General features: G+C 39.5%; 1 long non-coding RNA gene across 1 annotated transcript; it reads left to right on the top strand.

Annotated features, from left to right (window-relative positions):
- The first annotated feature begins 10,295 nt into the window (after window positions 1–10,295).
- LOC146399757 (uncharacterized) lies at window positions 10,296–22,356 on the top strand. Its single transcript, XR_014814811.1, has 2 exons — window positions 10,296–10,377; window positions 20,599–22,356. It is a non-coding gene; the product is annotated as an uncharacterized LOC146399757 (long non-coding RNA).
- Window positions 22,357–23,376: the final 1,020 nt, after the last annotated feature.

Raw genomic sequence — 23,376 nt, 5'->3', positions numbered from 1 at the left:
CAAAACAAAACAAAAAACTTGAGGGCACTGAAGCCCTAGGCATGGGTTGGGGAAGGAAAGCAAAGTGTGGATCTAGGGGCCAGACAGGAAACATTAAGCACAAGGAGTAGTGGCATTCTCGGCCACAGGAATAGGTCTGGGAACACCACACCCCCTTTCCAAATGCATTCAGTCCTAATTCTCTCTCACAGGTTTTCCCCTCTTTTCTCTCATAAGCCTTAGGCCTTCTCCCTGCCTGCTCCTAATCACACTGACTTGACAATTCCTGACCATGGTTCTACCTTTCCAACAGACAACACTTCATTCAATCACTTGCAACCTTGTAATCTAGTACTAAGCACTCTTTTCAGAAATTATCCTCAGTCTATTTCTTTTTTTGTGTGTGTGTGTGTCTTTTTGCTATTTCTTGGGCCGCTCCCGTGGCATATGGAGGTTCCCAGGCTAGGGGTCGAATCGGAGCTGTAGCCACCGGCCTACGCCAGAGCCACAGCAACACAGGATCCGAGCCACGTCTGCAACCTACACCACAGCTCACGGCAACACGGGATCGTTAACCCACTGAGCAAGGGCAGGGACCGAACCCGCAACCTCATGGTTCCTAGTCGGATTCGTTAACCACTGCGCCACGACGGGAACTCCCCTCAGTCTATTTCTGTCCCCACAGTAGGTATAGTTCAAGCTTCACAGAAAATCGCAAAATCTGAAATACAGAGAATTTCATGAATAATGATGCAAATTCACTTTTTGGCTGCAATGCTCAACATGCATAATTTCAGAATTTTAGTCACCCAATTCTGTACCTAGCATTTTATTCCTAATCTGCTATTAAGTGGAGTGTTCTGCTGGTCTCCTCCTTTGGTCTAATTTAATTCCAGGGTCCTGCTAATAGAAAATGTAAATACTCCCTTAAGCTTAACAATCTCTGTCTCGATGATTCCTGCTGAAGCTACTGATGATTGAAATTCTCTTGCGGCACAGTGGGTTAAAGATCTGGCTTTGTCACTGGAGCAGCTGGGGTCACTTCTGTGGCACAGTTTTGATCCCTACCCAAGAACTTTCATATGCTGCAGGTGCAGCCAAAAAAAAAAAAAAATTCTTATGATGAATTCAATAAATAAACCCTGGAACAGGGCAGTCAACCCAGACACTGTATCTGATTATCAGGGGAGCATCAAGGCATATAGGGTAACCCCAAAGCCTAAGATAAAAAGCTTGGATTTTAATCAAGAGTCAAGCATTTCTGAGAGTTTCCTTTTTTATTTTTATTTTTTATTTTGTCTTTTCTAGGGCCACACCCAAGGCATATAGAGGTTCCCAGGCTAGGGGTCTAATTGGAGCTATTGCTGCCAGCCTACGCCAGAGCCACAGCAACAAAAGATCTGAGCCACATCTGAGACCTACACCACAGCTCATGGCAACACCAGATCCTTAACCCACTGAGCCAGGCCAGGGATGGAACCCGCAACCTCATGGTTCATAGTCAGATTTGTTAACCACTGAGCCACGATGGGAACTCTGAGTTTCCTTTTTTATAGTTGGCTTTTGTGGGCTCTGTATGCACTAGTAACTACAGCTTCCACCACCAAAGCTTGGGGATTTTTTCCTGCTAAAAAAAAAAATAAAGTCATTTAAAAAAAATGTTTAGCCAATCCTGAGATCATAACTATTGTTTCTATAGAGAAACCACCACTAAAACTTCAGTATTAATGAACTTAGAACAGAATTAGTAGAATTAGTTTTTATGTGACTTCAAGAAAATTACTTCAACTCCAGCCTCAGTTTCCTCATCTATAAATTAGAGATAAAAACATCTACTTCCTGCAGTCCCTACTGTGGTGTAGCAGGTTAAGGATCCTGTGTTGCCATAGCTGTGACGCAGGTCACAGCTGAGCATCGGATTGGATCCCTGGCCTGGGAACTTCCATATGCCTTGCACATGAGAAGAATATATATCAAAAAAAAAAAAAAAAAAAAACCAAAAAACAAAAAACTCAGCCCATCCCCACTCCCTGCACTGTCCCCAGGAAAACCAAAACTTACTTCCTCAGAGGTTGTCAGGATTAAGTGAGGTAGTTTGTAAGACTGGTATAATAATGCTTAGCATTTAGTAGGCACTCAAGAAATGTCTATTTTTTCCTCCATCCTTCATGAAATTTTTATTATGTGATGTAAAATTCTGTAACTACAACACATCCATTTCCTATCAGATCTGGACAGACAGATTTTGAAGTCCTGGAAGAAATTATTGTCAAACAATATCTCCACTATTATATGTCACTATTATACCTCAATAAAAAATTTCTCCAGAGTTCTCCTTGAGGCTTAGCAGGTTAAAAACCTGATGTTGTCTCTGTGAGGATGCAGGTTTGATTCCTGGCCTCCCTCAGTGGGTTAAGGATCCAGCATTGCCAGAAGCTTTGGGGAAGGTCACAGATGCAGCTCAGATCTGGCGGTGCCATGGCTGTGGTGTAGGCCCTAGCTGCACTCCGATTTGATCCCTAGCCTGGGAACTTCCATACACCACAGATGTGGTCATAAAAAGAAAAAAATTCGCCCAGACATTCCTTCTCTTTATTAGCACAGTATCTTATTAGATAATTATGTGCACAATAAATGTCAAATGAATGCATGCATACTTAATCAACAGAGTTCCATTTTTTTGAAGCCCTAAATCATGTTTTTGGGTTTCTCTCTCATTTTTGAAAAATAGACTTTATTTTTCAGAGTAGTTTCAGGTTCACAGCAAAATTGAGAGGAAGACAGAAATTTCAGAGTTTCTATCATGGCTCAGCGGAAACAAATCTGACTAGCATCCATGAGGACATGGGTTCAATCCCTGGCCTTGCTCAGTGGGTTTAGGATCCAGCATAGCTGTGAGCTGTGTAGGTCACAGACGCAGCTTGTTTTCAGATCCCAAGTTGCTGTAGCTGTGGTGTAGGAAGGCAGCTGTAGCTCCAATTCATTCCCTAGCCTGGGAATCTCCATATGCCTCTGGTGCGGCCCTAAAAAGACAAAAAAGACCCAAAAAATAAATAAATAAATAAAAATTTCCCCTTCACTCACACATGCATTACTTCCGCCATAATCGATATTCCCCCACCATAGTGGTACATTTTTTCTTTCTTCCTTCCTTCCCTTCTTTCTTTTTGACTACAATTACAGCATGTGGCATTTCCTGGGTCAGGGATGGAATGCATGCATGCATGGAAGTTGCAGCCTGTGCCACAGTTATGGCAATGCAAGATGCTTAACCCACTGCACCATAAGGGAACTTTCAATTAGTATATTTCTTTTTTTGCTTTTTTGTTTTTGTTTTTTTTAAGGGCCTCACATGCAACATACGGAGGTTCTCAAGCGAGGGGTCGAATCGGAGCTACAGCTACTGGCCTACACCACAGCCACAGTCACGCTGGATCCGAGCCACATCTTCGACCTATACCACAGCTCACAGCAATGCCAGATCCTTAACCCACTGGGCAAGGCCAGGGATCAAACCCGCAACCTCATGGTTCCTAGTCGGATTCGTTTCCACTGCGCCACGACGGGAATTCCTGGTATATTCCTTATAATTGATGAAAATACATTTTTATCACCCAGAATCCATAGTTTACATTAGGTTTCACTCTTGATGTTGTATCTACTATGCATGTGTTTGGATAAAAGTATAATGACATTATCCACCATTATAGTACCATACAGAGTAGTTTCACTGCCCTAAAAATCCTCTGTGCTCAGCCTACTCATCCCTCCCTTCCCCATAACCCTTGGCAACAATTGATCTTTTCACTGTCTGTATAGTTTTTTCTTTTCTGAAATCATATAGTTGGAATCATACATATAGTATTAGCCTTTTCTGACTGGCTTATTTCACTTACTTATATGCATTTAAGATTCCTCCATGTCTTTTCATGACTTGTTAAGTCATTTCTTTTAGGGATGAATAACATCTCATTGTCTGGCTGTACCACAGTGTATTTATCCATTCATCTACTGAAGAACATTTTGGTTGTTTCCAAGTTTTGGCAATAATGAATACAGCTGTTATAAAAACTGTGTGCAGGTTTGTGTGAGGATATCGTTTTTCAATTCCTTTGAATAACTATCAAGGAACATGGTTGCTAGAGGTTTGGTAAGAGTATGTGTAGTTTTTAAGAAACTGCCAAACTGTCTTCCAAAGCAGATGTACCATTTTGCATTTGTACCAGCAAGGGAGTTGCTGACAACCATCAACCTGTTCTCTGAATATATGAGCTTGTTTTGTTGTTGTTGTTGGTTTGGGTTTTGGGGGATTTTTTTGTTATTTTCGTTGTTGTTGTTGTTGTTGTTCTGCAGCCTGTGGAGGTTCCCAGGCCAGGGATCGAACCTGCACCACAGAAACAACCTAAGCCACACAATGGCAATGCTGGATCCTAACCCACTGACCTGCCAGGGAACTCCCCCCTTTTTTTTCTTAACTATCCCAGGAGTTCCCATTGTGGCTCAGTGGTTAACGAATCCGACTAGGAACCATGAGGTTGTGAGTTCGATCCCTGGCCTTGCTCAGTGGGTTAAGGATCCGGTGTTGCCGTGAGCTGTGGTGTAGGTTGCAGGTGTGGCTTAGATCCCGTGTTGCTGTGGCTCTGGTGTAGGCCAGTGGCTACAGCTCTGATTCAACCCCTAGCCTGGGAACCTCCATATGTCATGGGAGCAGCCCTAGAAAAGGCAAAAAGACAAAAAAAAAAAAAAAAAAAAAAAAAAAAGAAAAGAAAAAGAAGAAAAACTACTCTGAGGTGATTCTTAAAAAATTATTTTGTTTTATTATAACTTAGAATTATTTTAAAATTTTTCTACACTGACCACATATTCCTTTTTTTTTTAAACGGAAAAGAAAAAAATAAATACGTTTATTAAAAACAAGTCTTCCAGGCTATGTCCTGGAATAGTAGATTTTAGCTTTGTCCATGAAGTCCAGAGCTTTGACTCATTCTCTTGGATACTGAGACAACCTTAAGAGTTTCCTTTTTTGGGAGGGAGGGCACACCTGTGGCCTGAGGATATGATTGAACCCAGGCCACAGCAGTGACAACACTGGATCCTTAACCTGATGAGCCATAAGGAAAGTCCAAGAATTACTTCTTAAAAAGAATCTGTAGCCCTGTCTTGGGGTAAATTTTCACTTACCCCCTTTTAGATTATTCCCAATAAATTGACAGATTTGATATGATTTTCTGAATGTTGCAAGCCAATATCAACATTCAGACTCCAACAGGTCATTCATCATTAACCTAAAGGCATTGAATGAGGAAGATAGGTCCGAGCTAGGTAAAATAGGGGAAACGTCAGTGGGGTCAAGAACCTGCTTAAACAAAACTGATGAGAATAATACATAAGTGTGTCTAGATTAGTATTTTCTACTTGCTTAGAAATCACGATCTAATTTTTTAATTACAAATCTTATATATAGTTATACTTATAAATTAATGCACACTCATTAAATACAATCTGAAAAATACAGAAAAGAATAAAATGATAAATTACTTGTAGAGTCTAAACTAAAAACAACCACTGTTACATTTTAGTTATTCCCATTCAATATTTTGGGTAATATACGTAAAACTATACTTTACACATCCTTCCGTCATCTTGCCGATTTCATTAATTTACGTTCTAGGACAGTAATTTCCAAACTTTTCACCATCAAGGACTTTTTTTTTGGTGCACATAGACCTTACCCCCTAACATCATGGATCCCAAATTTTGAAAAATGTTGTTAATCAAACTATAATAATTCATTATAATTGTTTCACTATATTATTATTATTATTATTATTATTATTATTTGTCTTTTTAGGGCCGCACCCGTAGCATATGGAGGTTCCCAGACTAGGGGTCGAATCAGAGCTGTAGCCGCCAGCCTACGCCACAGCCACAGCAATGCCAGATCTGAGCCGTGTCTGTGACCTACACCACAGCTCTCGGCAATGCCAGATCCTTGACCCACTGAGCAAGGCCAGGGATTGAACCCGCAACCTCATGGTTCCTAGTCAGATTCGTTAACCACCGAGCCATGATGGGAACTCCTCACTATATATATACGTGTATATATATATATATACACGTGTGTGTGTGTGTGTATATATATATATACACGTGTGTGTGTGTGTGTGTGTATATATATATACGTGTGTGTGTGTATATATATACACGTGTGTGTGTATATATATATATACGTGTGTGTGTGTGTATATATATATATATATTTTTTTTTTTTTTTTGTCTTTTTGCTATTTCTTGGGCCGCTCCCACGGCATATGGAGGTTCCCAGGCTAGGGGTCTAATCAGAGCCGTAGCCACTGGCCTACGCCAGAGCCACAGCAACACCGGATCTGAGCTGTGTCTGCAACCTACACCACAGCTCACAGAAACGCCGGATCCTTAACCCACTGAGCAAGGCCAGGGATTGAACCTGCCACCTCATGGTTCCTAGTCGGATTCGTTAACCACTGAGCCACGACGGGCACTCCCCTCACTGTATTTTTAATAGTTAAGATTATCTGTGGCTTCCCATTAGAGCTGATTTGTCACAGTACATCATTACAACCCCAAAGTCAACGTGTAAGCTAGCTTGATGGGTGCCCCTTGAAGCTGGAAACTATTCTGAAACCTCTGTTACCACTGTCACAGATCTGTTAAGTATCCAGGATCCCCATACTGTGAGATTGTTTTAAGAAGAAAGGGTTTGCTAGGTAAATTTACCCTAAACCCAGTCAAAATTACCACCAAGTGAAAATAGCTGATATATAGGTTAATGAGAATTCAAAATCTATTTGTTCTTATGTTTAGCTTGATCTTCACCTTGGAACTAGATTATTTTCTCATTAAAAATACACCTTGAGATGGAATCATTTTGGAATTTCTTTGTGAAGTGTTGAGGTTCTGCTTGGGGAGTTCCCATTGTGGCTCAGTGGTAACGAACCCACCTTGTATCCATGAGGACAGGGATTTGATCCCTGGCCCCATTCAGTGGGTTAAGGATCCAGTGTGGCCATGAGATGTGGTGCAGGTTGCAGACACAGCTCAGATCTGGTGTTACTATTGCTATGGTGGAGGCCGGCAGCTGCAGCTCCAGTTTGACCTCTAGCCCAGGAACTTCCCTGAATAAAAAAGAAAAAAGAAAAAAAAAACCCACAAATTTGTTGAACTCCTAGAGTTTACGTTGTTTACCTCAGTAAAAGTGTCAGCAGATGAATGGATAAAGAAGATGTGGTAGATATATTTTATGCCCACTCAGGCATAAAAAAGAATAAAATTTTGCCATTAGCAACAATATGGGTGGAACTGCAGGGTATTACACCAAGTGAAATAAGTCAGAGAAAGAGAAATACAGTAAGATATTACTTATATGCAGAATCTAAAAAAGAAAAAAAAACTACTGAATATAATAAAAGAAGACTCACAGATACAGTAGGGAGAGGGAAGGGGGAAGGGGCAAGATAGAGGTAGGAGTTTAGGAAATACGAACTACTATGTATAAAATAAAAAGGCTAGGAGTTCCTATTGTGGCGCAGCGGAAACGAATCCAACTAGTATCCATGAGGATGCGGGTTTGATCCCTGGCCTCACTCAATGGGTTAAGGATCTGGTTTTGCTGTGGCTGTGGTGTAGGCCAGCAGCTGTACCTCCGACTTGACCCCTAGCCTGGGAACCTATATATGCCTTTGGTGCAGCCCTAAAAAGCAAAAAAAAAAAAAAAAAGTAAAAAATAAAATAAAATAAACTACAAGGATATATTGTACAATGCAGGAAATATAGCCAAGATTTTATAATAACTGTAAATGGAGTATAACTTAAAAATTGTGAATCACTATGTTGTATACCTGAAATATATAATATTGAACATCAATATTTACCTCAATAAAAAAATTTTTAAGTCAGTGTCCATAATGATTTCAATAAGAAATATCAACAACGGAGATTCAACCATATGCCTAGCCACATCCTCAAATATCTTTTCTTTTTTTTATTTGGTCTGTGACCATGGCATGCAGAAGTTCCCAGGCCAAGGAAGGATTGAAACTGCACCACAGCAATGACCAGAGCCACAGCAGTGACAACACCAGATCCTTAACCTGCTGAGCCACCAGGGAACTCCCCTCCGAGGCACTGACAACAAAACATAATCAGCAAGATGAATCATGGTTAAATACAATCAAAGTCCAGGACTTTTAACAATTTGTCTTTCTGTAGCAGTCTGAACCTTCAAAGTATTTTGGTATCATTAATTTGATGGATAGAGTCTACAAAATGGCTAGAACAAAATGTTCTTACCCCTTATCGTGGCTTTAAATCAGAGCTAATACCTTGGTGTCCTGAACACGTACTTTAAATGTTTTGTTTCAGGAGATGTTATTCCCAGAGTTACTCCTTCATTGTTGATTGAGAACAAAGAGTTCTTTCAAATGAGCACACCTGGGTTCACACAAGTAGTCAGAACTCTGAGTCCACAGGTAAGGTGTTTGGGCTCAGTGATGAGAAGGGGAAGACCCCCAGCCCAGCCTTATGGATACTGCCATCACTAAGAGTAGGATAACGGAAACATCAGTGGCTTTGGACATCCAAAGTTCAAATCCTAAAAGCGTCTTGGCAAGGGTGACCTTGGGGAACTGAACATTTATGAGCCCCAGTTTCTCATAAATTAGGTCTATAAACTATACTTTATAAGGTATTTGTGAGAATTAAATGAGAAAAATATAAAAGCTTACCAAATGATGTCTCTGAAAGAAACTGTGGAGTCCAAAGGGATCTTTGAAAAACATCATCCTCTTCACACCCTACGGTATTTATAATTTAAATTCTATGCAAAGCAGCCAATTGTTTGGATCAAAGAATAGGTAAAGGGTACTTTTCTGGGAATGTGTGGGCATTGCTCTTTGCTTTGGTCAAAAAGCTTAGGAGATACTTGAAGACACTTCTTCAGTTTCTACTATGTGCCAGGCACGAGTGAGAAGAATAATATTCAGTGATTATGAGCATGGAACTGGTACCAAATTGTCTGGGCTCCAACTCTTACTAACTGTAAGGCCTGTAGGGATGTCAGTTTCCTCAACTTAAAACAGTTGTGAAGATTAAATGAGGAGTTCCCGCTGTGGCACACTGGGTTAATGATCTGGCTTGTCTCTGTGGAAGTGCAATTAGATCCCCAGCCTGGAGTTCCCGTCATGGTACAATGGAAATGAATCTGACTAGGAACCATGAGGTTGCGGGTTTGATCACTGGCCTCGCTCAGTGAGTTAAGGATCTGGCGTTTCTGTGGCTGTGGTGTAGGCCAGCAGCTGTAGCTCTGATTTGACCCCTAGCCTGGGAACCTCCATATGCCATGGGTGGGGCCCTCAAAGCAAAAAATAAAACAAACCAACAAAACAAACAAACAAAAAACACCTGGATCCCCAGCCTGGTGCAGTGGTTAAAGATCCAGCTTTGCTGCGGCTGTGGCATAGGTCACAGCTCCAGCTCAGATTTGATCCCTGGCTCAAGAACTTCCATATGCCGTGAGGGCAATCTAAAAAGGAAAAAAAAAGAGAGAGAGATTAAGAATTTGCGAAGAGAAAGGGGAAATGACATTTCCCTTTGTGTTAGAGAGTGTCCCTATTCCTATTATATTAGATTGTCTCTTTATACTTTATATACATTTAATTCCCACCTTTTGAGATAAATGTTATCATTTTTTTTTAATAGACAAAGCTCAAAGAGGATGGGTGAATTGCCTACGGTGGTACAGTACTGGAGAGAGAATTCATATATGGTCTAATGACACACCCCATAATCATACACAAAAAGTTATGACATTATAGGGGGACAATCCAGGGTTTGCTGCAGGAACACATTCTTATCAGTTGCCCTAAAGTGTTTAGAGTATGTTTCTGAAACAATACAAGGACATATAGTCAATATTGTACCTATGGGTCATAGGTACAGTCCTGTTTTCCCAATCCCTACTTTCCCAAATTATACAAATTTATGCCAGAGAAAAAGAAATCAAAATTAATAATTATATTTTCAGGTGTGGAGGGTGAAGAATGGAAGGCATGAAAGGGAGGAAGATAAGAAAGAAAAGGAGGATATTTTGCTGACTAGTAAATGCTGTAAACAATTTGCAAGACTGATGAACACAGATATGCAGGAAGTAGCATAAGAAACATAGAATTAGCTTCTACCTGGAGGAAAGAATGGCCAGCAGACAAACATGTCACAGGCCATCAGGAAGCACTCATGTGAATCAGGTGCAGTCAAGTGTAGGAGGCATCCCGAGGACAGGTGAGTTTCAAGCCAGGTATTAGTAAAATAAGGAGCAAGAGTGAAGAAAAGACTGCAACCCATTTCATTGCTGCTAACCTTAGGGTAAGGCTGACAAGTTAGTGGATTTTGGAGAAAGATTTTGAAAAATGCTGTTCAGAGTACGTGGGGAAGATTATTCCACAAGACATGGAGTGTGATGAGGAGGAAGGGGATGGATGGACAGGTGTGGAAGAAGCAGGAAGAAAGGAAAAGGGGAAAGAGAGTCCAGGGTTGGTAGGAAGAATACTAGAGGTCCAAATGAAAGCACATCATCAGGTAGATATTTTAATTTAGTGCCTACCACATCCCAAACACTAAAACTCTATGCTGAGGATACAAAAGAAAAATTATAGACACCACCATTTGTTGAATGTTTACAAAATGCCACATACTGTGGCAACAGGTTACACATATTTTGGGGGGTTTGTTTTCATCTTAACAACAGCTCTCTGAAGTGAGGATTAATCACAGGTAGTTAGTGGCCATCAGGTGCTCCCAAACCAGGTTTATCAGAGTTAAGAAAATGTATTTTCCTTCTTTCTCCTCATCTTCCCTTTAATTTATATAGGTTTTTTTAAAAATGCATTTGAATATAGTGTTAACTGTAAAAAGGGTAGATATTTATTGTAGAAAAATTGGGAAACAGTTAATAAGGTAACTAAGTAAGACTTTTTTCAAATCTATGCAACTTTAAAGAAGAACAAGAAATTAGAACATCCTGAAAATGATTGCTAAAGCAAGTGTGAAAGATCCTGTTCTTGAACATTAACACTGAGTATCATTCTTTTAAAAAATGCCATCTGATAAAGGGAAAGGGAAAATCATTGCTATTTTAATTTGCACTTCTCTATTCCTACTGATGTTTTATGGTTTCTCAAGTTTTTGGCCTTGGCCTCTTCTACTTTATGTGTGTGTGTCAGACACTAGTATCTTTACTTCATTTTCTTTTGGAATGTTTCTAACTGATTTTTAAAATTATAGCAAGAATATTAACTTTGTTGTATATGGCAAATATTTTCCCTAGTTCCTCTTGTTTGATTATAGGAGATTTTGACATAAAGAAAATTTTCATTTTTGTGTTACCAAATTTATTGCACAATTCTTTTATGTTTTCTTCTTTTGCTTTCTTTCATACGGAAAGACCTCTTCACCCCAAATTGACTTTGTTATCTTCTAATGGACTGGGTTCTGAAGGAGGCAAGGAACGTGGACTGACCCAGAGGAGGAGAAGGAAAAGATGAGGGACTCAAAGTAAATACAGTTATGGGGCTGGTGCTGCCAGATGCATGGATGGGGCCAGGGATTGGCAAACAGAAGTTGCTTTGTACCAGTCTATGGAAGACAGACATGGTAAAGAAACTATATAGATTTAGGGCCTTGAATGCTGGGCTGTTAAGCCTGGTATTGATTTATTAAAAAGGAAATAGAGACTCATGCCAGCTTCTCCCAAAAGGGAGCCCCAAGGGGGAAAGGGGAACTACATAATGATAAATTTACTAGAAGTTGCATAGATGCAGGGATCCAGAAGAGCTAGGATACTGTTGCTGCAATCCAGGCCCCAGGTGATGACATACTAAATTGTCAGGGCTGGTTAGAGAAGTGGAATGGAATAGGCAGGTCCAAGAAATGTTTCTGCAGGGAAAGCAACAAAAAGTAAAAAATAAATAAATAATAAATAAAAAAATAAATCAGTAACAAGAACAAACCCAAGATTTTGTGACTTAACATACCAGGAGACATAGAAAAAGTAGAGGTTGAAATGTCTCCTGTGTTTAGCGAAGGAGGTGAGATTTCTGTTTCAATGACAGCAGCAGGGATATTTGGAAGGATAAACTGGTTCTGGGAGTGTCACTAAAAGGGGAAACCTAAGCTTGTATTTGCATACTCTAATTTCTGGCTGCTGAGAGGATAGCTGCAAGCACCTATCCCACAGATGAGAGAGAAAGCAGCTCACAGGTGGAAGGAAGGAAGCTTGAGATCAGCAAGGAAGGAAACTGAGGGACTTGATTCTCTCTTCCCCAACATATGACCCTAAGCAAGGCCTGAATTTGAAGGAAAATAAAGCAGCTTGCTATTTCCTTAGGCATCTTTGGGGGCTGACTAATTATTGAGCACAGCGCTCTAAGAGGTATAATTTTGAGAAATGACAGCTTCCATGTTGGTGTCAGTGCTTGGGGTGAGACCCTCTAAGTAGGGCTGACAGATAAAATATAGATCTCTTAAATTTGAATTAAGATGAACAGTGAAAAATATTAGTATAACTATGACCCAAGTGTTGTATGGGACACATTTATACTAAAAAAAGTATTCACTGTTTATCTGAAATTACATGTAACTTGGTGTCATGTATTTTTATTTGCTAAACCTGGAAACCCTACCTATAAGGGAAGAATTTCCAACAATCTCCCCTTGTACTCGCAGTTTGTACTAGATGTTGGTGGCTATTAGGAAATAGAAAACACAGCTGGAAATTTCAACTTCCCAAATATGAGAAGATACAAATGAAGCAGGAGGAAGAGATGGTATATGCAGAACAGATGAATTAATCAGTTCGTGTTTCTTGAGCGCCTGCTTTGTGCTGTGCTGGGTACTTTGGGGCTTCGCTCAAGGAGATTAAAATGAGTTTTAAGTTGATTCCTATAGTCAGTCATTTAGCAAGCATGTACTAAGAACCTACTGTGTGCTGGGTTCCGGCCTTGGTACTGAGCTCTCAGATGAAGACCATGTTGGAGTTCACAACAGTTGAGGACACTAGAATAACTCAGGAAAAAACATTTGGAGACCAATTCAAGAGGCAATCTAATTGGGAACTAAAAGTGTGGCTTCTGAGAGCAAAAGAGTGAGCTAAGAGGTGATATTCCCTTTATCTTCAAGGCTTTGCTTAGTTAGCTTTGAGAAGCAGCCATAGTTCAAGGGAAGTAGTGATCAGCTGAAGGTTACACATTAATGAAGTGATTGGGCCTTGGAGCCAAGCCTGGAGTCACTCTAAAGCTCTGTGTATGACACCAAACTGCTGCTGTAAGAAAGCTCATGAAACATGCCAACAGTTTGCATTGACATGAAGATGAAAAGTCACTGCAGGAATATTCTGAAAACAAGGTGCTGAGCATAATGTTCTTCCTCCAGCAAGTTCCTGGATTCTTTGTAAGAGGCATTTCTTCTGTGAGAAAGTTGAGACTGCAGATGAGTTTTCCTGATAAGGGTGAGTGATGGTGAAGGGCTCCTTGCTAGACAGACCTGGGAAAGCTATCTTGGAACTTCCTGTGTCTGAGCTCCCCTCCATGTCCCCTTCTATCCTAAAATGTCAGTAGCTCAGCATCCAATAAAACAGTGCCTGTGAGGTGGTGATGGGAATCCTGGCACCTTACTCATAGCACCATATTTCTTTTCTTAGGACATGGCTTGCACATGGCTAGAGACAAAAAGAACTTGCTAGTGTTTTTTAGGGTACTTCACAGTTTATAAAGGCCAATAGTCCACATATTTCTCTTGTTTCTCAGAAAAATCTTGAGAATTACTTTCAGACAGGGAACCCACATCTCAGAGATTACAGGTGATTAGTCCAAGTTCACACTGCCTAAAAATGTTAGGGTTATGATTTAGGGCCAAAATTCTTCTCTCCTAAAACTCACAATTACTCACATCAGAGATGCTTGTGTTTACAATTCCTTGTAAACATACCAATAAAATCCTGTTTCTGAAGACCATCTTCTGAGGACTTGAGCCTTTGGATATGAGAACTTATTACTAAGGGATTTGGCCTCAACCCTTCTTTCCCTTACAATAAAAACTACCATTCTGTGTACTATGCATCATTAAGCAAGATCCCCAAAGTGTAACTAACTATGTAACTATTCAGGCTTTAAACCTGTCCCTTTGCAAAACAACAGGAGTGCTGCTTGTCCTCAACAATGTTACAATCTTTCCAGTGCCTGCTTTTAATAAAGACTTTACCACAGTTTCTCAACTAGATGTGGTTGGCCCAGCTTTTGGACTTTGGGTGAAATTTGCAGAGTTGACATCTCCAGGAGTACTCAAGTGTTTTGTTGAAGGCATACCACCTCTCCCTTTTCAGTGAGGAGGGCTCTGTGTCCATGTTCCTAAAGCTTTAAGATGAGGAAGCAGGTCACAACGAAGAGAGGGGATATGGCTGGCACAACAGCTCCAGATGGGAAAGACCCAGAAACAGGCCCCTCTCTCTGTGTGCTCACTGCTTCACTTAATAGATTAGCAAATATTTACTGCGCAGGTGCAACACCCACATGCTAACCATATGGGAACCCTGACCATATCTTCCCAGCACTTGGGAGTAGACAGACAAGTTAATAGGGCATTTTAGTTTCTTTCTACACAGTGTCTGCAGAGTTCATAAAGGATCAGTGCTCAACTTTAAGTTCTAATCATAGATCCTGATGTGTGGGTTGGGGACCACTGATTTTTTTTTTCCTTTTTTCTTTTTTTCTTTTGGCCACTCCTATGGCATGTGCAATTACCCAGGCCACAGGGGTTGAACCCACACTGCAGTAGTAACCTGGGCTACTTCAGTGACAATAATAGATCCTTAACCCACTGTTCTACAAGAGAATGCCTCATTTTTTTTAAGCTCACATACTTTAAGCTTTTAATATTTTCCAGGTGATAAGCTAAACATTTAGCTTAAATATCATCTAAGATTCTGTTTCCTTGTCTGTAAGATAGAGGCGGTAGTGGTACCTGCCTTGTGAGGTTATATTAAGTGAGATGATGATGATAGTAGCTACAATTTGTTGAAAGTGAGCCCTAGACCAGGCACCATTGTAAGCAGAGTGATTATTTAATTCAATCCTTACAAAAATCATGAGGTGTATACTCTTATTAGCCATATCTCACAGATAAGCATATTGAAGATCAGACTGGTTAATTGCCCAAGCTTACAAGGAAAATAAGTGACTAATTCATTTTGCAACTATGAACAGTGTTTAAAACTAAAATTAACAATTCTCAGAGTTCTCTTGTTGCCCAGCAGGCTAAGGATCTGGCATTGTCACTGCAGTGGCTTGGGTTGCTGCTGTGGCTCAGGTTTGATCCCTCGCCCAGGAACTTCCGCATGCCACAGATGTAGCCAAAAATCTTTTTTTTTTTTTTTTCTCTGATCAACAGCATTAGCCAGATTTATTCTTGGAAGTTAAAGTGAATACATTTCCACTGCATGCTCCTTTTTTTCCTTAATTACTTTTCTCTAGTTAAAAATAGTCTTTGGTGGGAGTTCCCAGGTGGCTCAGCAGAAACAAATCTGACTAGCATCCATGAGGATGCAGGTTTGATCCCTGACTTTGCTCAATGGGTTAAGGATCCAGTATTGCCGTGAGCTATGGTGTAGTTTGCAGATGCTGCTCAGATCCCATGTTGCTATGGATGTGGTGCAAGCCAGCAGCTACAGCTCGGATTTGACCCCTAGCCTGGGAACCTCCATATGCCGCTGATACAGTCCTAAAAAGACAAAAAAAAAAAAAAAAGTCTTTGGTGACCCTTGGGAGTAAACTTGAAGGGGAAAAATTCACCAAAGGGCAACATATAGCCTGAAATGAAAGTGAGAAGGGCAGAGAGTAGGGAGGAAATTAATATTTATCAAACTCCTCTATATGCCCGTCATCTTAAGTATGTTATTCAATTTATTTTACTCAACAAGACTTACGGAGCACCTACTGCATGCCTGGAAGTGTGTTGATGATGATCTATCAAATTGTTACCACAACATTGCAAAATGAGGACAAAGAACCTCAAAGAAGTTAGGTAATTTACCCAACCTCACATGACCAGTTGTTGACAGAACCTAGTTTCAAACTCTGGTCAGCCTGCTTTCAGACTGCTATTTTCATTACTTTTCTGCTTTGCCCAGGTGATGCCAAGAAAAGAATTCTCTGAGATTCCAAGTTAACAAGCCTAAGTTTCAGTTGATAGGCCCAAACCACATCCTGTCCCCTCAACCCTTGTTTGAAACTGGTTGACTCATACCACCAGAGAAGCTGGGAAATTAAGACCAATAAAAGATTTCTCTAAGAAACCTTTTTTATAGATTCAGTAAACAAAGCATTGCTTGAAGCACTATTTTGGAAAATTTCTAGTAACTTTTAGTTTGGCTTTGAACAAATGCCTTTTAGGAGTTGCTGAATACTCTGGAAAGTCTAAATACCACAATTTTCCAAAGGCTGGAAGCATTGCAGTGAGCATAGTGTTTGCACATCTCAGAGGCAGGTAATAGGGCCAGAAATCCTCTGACATGGGGCAGATACCCTCCAGGCACAAATAGGCTTGAAGCCAGCAACTCATGCTCAGAGCAGTCCAAATGGAGCTTGAAACAAGAGGCATCCAGTGAAATGTTTCACACGATAATCCACAGGGTCACTCTCAAGCTTTATCCTCTCAGCTCTGTGGAGAGGCACATGTTTTTAGAACTTTTTAAACTATTCTCTTATGCACTGGAAAACCAAACATCAAAGAAAACAGCTTGCAATGAATTCTGCGGCTACAGTGTTACCATTACAATCCTATTTCCCCCCTTTTTAAATTGCTTGGTATAATGAAGACAGAATTCAAAATAGTTGGAACTTCCCATCGTGGTGCAGTAGTTAACGAATCCAATTAGGAATCATGAGGTCGCGGGTTCGCTCCCTGGCCTTGCTCAGTGGGTTAATGATCCGGCGTTGCTGTGAGCTGTGGTGTAGGTTGCAGACGCGGCTCGGATCCTGCGTTGCTGTGACCCTGGCATAGACTGGTGGTTACACCTCCAATTAGACCCCTAGCCTGGGAACCTCCCATGTGCCGCCGGAGCAGCCCAAAAAATGGCAAAAAGACAAAAAAAAAAAAAAAAAAATAGTCTAACTTTTGGAAAAGATGGCAGGTTCTAGCATTTATATATCATAAATATCCAATTGCTAAAAAAAAAAAAAAATCATCTACCTGTTGATGTCAACAAACTTTTACTGAGTAGTTACCACATACCAGCCATTGTGATAGGAGGTGATGATAAAGTGATAAATGGCTCTTGCTTTCAAGAAGCTTCCAGTCTAGTGGGAAAACAGCACAAACATGCAGAGTCATACTCAGAATAAAATGGGGTATTTTTCTCAGTTAAGGTATTTCCAAGGCAGGCTGCAGGGAGCTGGCACTAGGTAGGACCAGGCTCATATTCCTTCTGCTTCTTAATTACACAGGGACCGTGGCCAGATAGTCTATCTCATCCATCATAAGTTTAGCCCTCTGTTAGAGATGAGCAATGCCATCTCATAGGCCTGTTTTGAGGTGCAGCACAACGTCAGGCTCGTTTAACATCAAGGTGATCTGCCATAATTCGCTCAGCCATTGCTCCGTTATTTCTGAAAAATAATACACGTGCCTGGTGAAAAAAGTTCAAATAGTACTGAAGAGTATAAAGTGTAAATCTCCTTACTACTTCTTGTTCCTACTTCAGTTCCTTGGAGGCTTCCACTATTTTCAGTTCTTTGTCTGTTACTCTAGAGATGTTTTAGTACTTAATACACATGTTATAATAATAACATTTTATACAGCTGTTAGCATCCTATATATACTTCTCTGCATTTTGTTTTATTTATTTATTTATTTTTTGTCTTTTCACCATTTCTTGGGCCGCTCCCCCGGCATATGGGAGGTTCCCAGGCTAGGGGTCTAATCGGAGCTGTAGCTGTCGGCCTACGCCAGAGCCACAGCAACGCGGGATCCAAGCCGCATCTGCGACCTACACCACAGCTCACGGCAATGCGGGATCGTTAACCCACTGAGCAAGGGCAGGGATCGAACCCTCAACCTCATGGTTCCTAGTCAGATTCTTTAACCACTGCGCCACGATGGGAACTCCCTGCATTTTGGTTTTTAATTTATTTTGGAGATTTTTTTAATATCACTGGACAGAAACTGCATCTTTTTTTTTTTTTTTTTGGCCCCGCCCACAGCATGTGGACGTTCCCAGGCCGGGGATCAAACTTATGCCACAGCAGTGACCCATGCCACAACACTGACTACGCCAGATCCTTTAACCACTAGGCTACCAGGGAACTCCTGCATCATTCTTTTTAATGGCTCTTTAGAATTACATTTTGTATATATATTGCAATTTATATAACCATTACCGTGTTTATAGACATTTTGGTTATTCTCTATCTTTTGCTGTTCCAATACTGCAACAAGTATTCTTCATAAATATCTTTGTATGTACAGTTCTGTAGGATAAATGGGATTCTGGAGTAAAGTTATAGTCACTTTTGATAGATACTGTCAAATTAATTGCCAAAAAGATGGTACCAATTTATGATCCCATCAACAATGTATGAGAATGGCCCCCCTACCCTACCCAAAAAGATCCTTTTGATCTTTGCCAAACATGAAAAATAATATTTCACTTAGTTTTAATTTTCAGATTTTTTATTTAAATGAAACTGAACAACTTTATCACATGTTCAAAAGCCACTTTTTGTTCAGAAAGTTTTCCATGATGATGCAATAACAGAAAATTAAAAACAGTAATAGAAGAAGGAAATGAAAGATGAAGAAGATAAGATCTGTGCAATAAAATTTGGTCATTAAAAATACTTAGGCAAGAGAAGTTGACTCATAGTCAAAATTGTGTTTTGAGAATCTCTGAGCAGTGTGGATGATGGCTTGGAAGTACCAGGGAACTGGAGGGAGGGAAATAAATTAGTTAAAAAGTTGTTGCAGTAATCTAGGCAAGAAACAATAGTACCCTGAACTAAGGCAATGCCAAAAAGAATGGAGATGGTGAAACCAATTTGAAAAGCATTTCAGAAGCAGAATCAAAAAAACATGGACAACAACAACAACAGACAAAAGACAAAAGACAAAAAAAAAAAAAAAAAAGAAAAACATGGAGTTCCCTGGTAGGTTAAGGATCCAGCATTGTCACTGGCTCAACGGGGTCAGTCCCTAGCCAGAGAATTTCCACATGCCACGGGCGCAGGCAAAAACAAAACGAAACGAAATAAAACTTGATGTCCCAATAAATGTCAGATATGAAAGAAAGAGAGAAGTAATTTAGGGAAATGAGTGGATTATAAAGAAAGGGAACACATGGCAGGGAATTTGGCCTCTAACATTACTCAACACCGACTAAGTAAGGGTTTTTGTTAGTTGGTTATATATATGTGTGTATAAATCAAACAATGACAATAATACACACACAGTGCATTGATTCAATTTCACAATAACCTTATTAGGGAAATACTATAATTTATTTAAATATTTTAAAGCCAAATTAGAAAAGTAAAGTAATTGCAAAATAAAAAAAAAAAACTATTGAATTGTCCTGATTATATCAGAATTCAAAGTCAGACATATTTGACTGCAACACTAATGCTCTTAGAGTTCCCTAGTGGCTCAGCAGGTTAAGGACCTTGTGTTGTCACCGCTGTGGCTCTGGTTATTGCTGTAGTGCAGGTTCAGTCCCTGACCAGGGAATTTATACATGTCATAAGAGCAGCCAAAAAAAAAAGAAGAACTGGCTTCAGCAAACAAACAAAAACAACCAATGCTCTTTACACTATTCCAAGTTACCCAGGCTTAAAGAAAAGATTTAGGGAGAAAAATTATCTTACATCATGCAGGGATGCAAACTGCCCACAACACTTGCAAAGCACCAGGCATTATTCCCTGAGCTATCACATCATCAGTTTAGTTTAAATATGACAATTCTCAGAGGAACCCATTATGATTCACAGCTGTCTCCAAGCTGAACTGAACAAGGTCACCCTCTTTAAAGAAAGAAAACCTCTTCCCTTCCTTCTTGTCACCTTTCTTCATCTCATTCGGGAAAACATGTCAAATTTTATTAAGATTTTGATACTGTAAATATAGTCATATTCAAATGTTACACAAAAATGCCTTGCCAGGAAGATAACATAGTCATTAAATATACTGACTGTTAAATTGGATGGGGATTGTGAACAGATAATTAACATAACTATCTTGGAAGAATAATGGGCTATCAGAAAAAAAATCCTTATTATTTGGGCTGGATGTTATGCAGTACCTGTAAAAGCAGACTCCATATCATTTCTTATCTTGGATAAATCATATATTTATATTTTATTTTATTTAACCCTAATCACCTTGTTAGCTTCCTTCCTTATGCATTATTATTTTAATCTGTCTCTTCACTGGATATATGCTTTCATCAGTGTAACCAGCTAGTGTTCACTGAGCCTGGCAAGGTAATTGATTACATGGCTCCTTAGTCTATTACTTCCTAAACTAATTATACACTTCATATACTAGGTCCTTAATGAAGACAGCAACAACAACAACAACAACAAAAACCCCACTAAGCCAAAACAAACAAACAAAATATGAACGAGAACGTCTAACTGTAAGTAATGAACACTAACTCCCCAGGTATTGAATTATGGAATAAAGGTAAAGATACGACATAGTAACTCTTCAGAAAAATTACACAAAAGTACAAGTTTTAAGTTTCTCAGATTTGGATCAAAAGAAAAGAGGAACTTGGAGTCAGATCAGGTGAAAAAAGGAAAAAAGAGGAGTTCCCATTGTGGCACAGCAGAAACAAATCCGACTAGTATCCATGAGGATTCGGTTCGATCCCTGGCCTTGCTTAGTGGCCTGGGGATCTGGCACTGCCATGAGCTGAGGTATAGGTCACAGACGCAGCTGGGATCCTGTGTTACTGTGGCTGTGGTGTAGGCCAAGAAACGCTGCTTTGACCGCTGCCCTGGGAACTTTCATATGCCGCCAGTGCAGCCCTAGAAAACAAAAACAAACAAACAAACAAACAGAAAGAAAGAAAAAAGAAAAAGAAAGAAGAAAGAAAGAGGGGATAAGAAACCAAAAAAGCTAGGTAGATTCGTTTTACAAACATCTGAGGAGTGAGATCAGCCTTGCTCTATAAGAGAATTTAGACAGGAAACTGTAAGGCAGAGTCTGCCAGGAAAAATACTTTCTAAGAAGGCTGTCCTTTTCTTTGAGCTTCCCCAGAGAGGGGAGTGAATCCTGATTATCCATGTTTTTTAGGGCCCCATTCAACACCTGACACAGACGAGGGTTGTGGAACAAATTGAGTAAATGGAACGGGATGCATGGGAAGTAGTGAGTTCTCCATCACTGGAGGTAGCTAGGAAATTGGAGTGAATCCAAGAAAATACAGGACTAGAATAAACACTTTTTTTTGTTTGTTTGTTTGTTTTTGCTTCACTTGCAGCACATGGAAGTAAGTTCCTGAGTCAGGGATCAAAACTGTGCCACGGCAGTGGCCTGAGACACAGCAGTGACAATGTCAGATCCTTAACTCACTGAGCCACCAGGGAACTCCTAGTGTACACACTTGATTAAATTATGGTTCCTTCTATGATTCTTATATTCTAAGATTTCCAATATGTCTGCAAAGCTTTCACATAATAGGATCAGCCTGCTCTCTGCCACATATTTTACTTCAAAAAACGTATTTCTGGTTTATTGACTTCTGTCCATCTCTGCTGCCACTCTCTCAGCCTTTTCAAATCTGAACTACCATATTGGACCCCTAAAATGTTTCCTTGGTTCTACTTTTGCAGACAATGTAAACTTTAGTACTGCAATCAGATTAGATAGCTTTCCTGCTTACAGCCCCTTACTGGAAAAAAGGAAGAAATAAACTGTAGAAAGAAGGAAATATACTGTATGTCGTTTAGAGTTGCTTACCTAGGGTAAAATAAGAGAATCAACTGAATAACTATTACAGACAAGAAAAGAATTTAGTTAACTCATATTAATTTCTTTGAATTAATTTTGTAACCCAAGCCAATATCAACCAAAAAGACAAATGTCTAGGAATAAATTGTAAGAAATGCACAAGGTCTATGTTAGACTATTAAGGAACACAAAAGATTTGAACAACTAGAAAGGCAGCCCCTGTTCATGGGTAGGAAGACTCAACATCAGAAACAGAATCTATAAATCTTTCCTAATAAAAATCCTAACAGAATTTTCTTTTGGAAATAGACAAGCTGATTTTCAAATTCATATAAATAAAATTAGAAAGAATAGCAATAAATACTTTAAAAATAAAAGTCTCACTAGATAGTAAAACATTTTAAAGTTATAATAACTAAGACAAAAAAAGATCAATTAATAGAGAAAAACTATTAAAAATGCAATCAAATACACATACGAATTTAGTTTATTATAGAGGTCTTATTTCAAATTACTAGGGAAAGATGGTTTATTCAATAACTGTTAAATAAAATCAGAATATCCATCTGGGAAAAAAATTAGCTAGGAGCCATATCTCATACCATATACCAAAATAAGTTGCAGATAAATCAAAATTTTAATTATTATTTTCAAATTGCTAACAGAAACAAGGACTATTTTATAATTTCAGAGTGAAGAAGAGGGATAAATAAGCTGTTATTATTCACACATGATATGGTTATATATATAGAAAATCCAAGATAATCTACAGATAAATTTCCAGAAGTAAAAAGTGAGTTTAAGGAGTCCCCATTGTGGCTCAGGGGGTTATGAACCTAACTAGTATCCATGAGAATGTGGGTTCAATCCCTGACCTCGCTCAGTGGGTTAAGGGATCTGGCATTACCTTGACCTGTGGTGGAGGTTGCAGATGTGGTTCAGATCCTGTGTTGCTGTGGCTGTGGCTGTGGCCAGCAGCTGCAGCTCTGATTTGACCTCTAGCCTGCGAACTTCCATATGCCATGGGTGCAGCCCTAAAAAAAAAAAAAAAAAAAAAAAAAAAGGGTTGCTGGATAAAGGGCCAAATATTACAAATCAACTGCATTTTTATGTACCAACAACAGTCAGGAATTAAAATTTTTAAAGTTTCATCGCTTCTCTGCCTTTTGGCTAAGATCAAGTGTAAAATTTTTAAAGTTTCAAATATTTAGAAATAAACTCATACCCCTCAAAATGTGCAAATCTTTACACAGAAAACTATGAACTTTACTAAGAAAAATTAAAGAAGAACTTGAAAAAAAAAGGAAGGCTATATTATATTCAGAAAACTATGAACTTTACTGAGAAAAATTAAAGAACTTGAAAAAA

This window comes from Sus scrofa, chromosome 9 (genome assembly GCF_054392235.1).
Source record: "Sus scrofa isolate SSC_HxYL_T2T_F1_AM1 chromosome 9, Sscrofa_HxYL_maternal_Yorkshire_Landrace_v2.0, whole genome shotgun sequence".
NCBI lineage: Eukaryota > Metazoa > Chordata > Mammalia > Artiodactyla > Suidae > Sus > Sus scrofa.
Note: the sequence above shows the minus strand (reverse complement) of the source record. Positions and strands in the feature narration are given on the sequence as shown.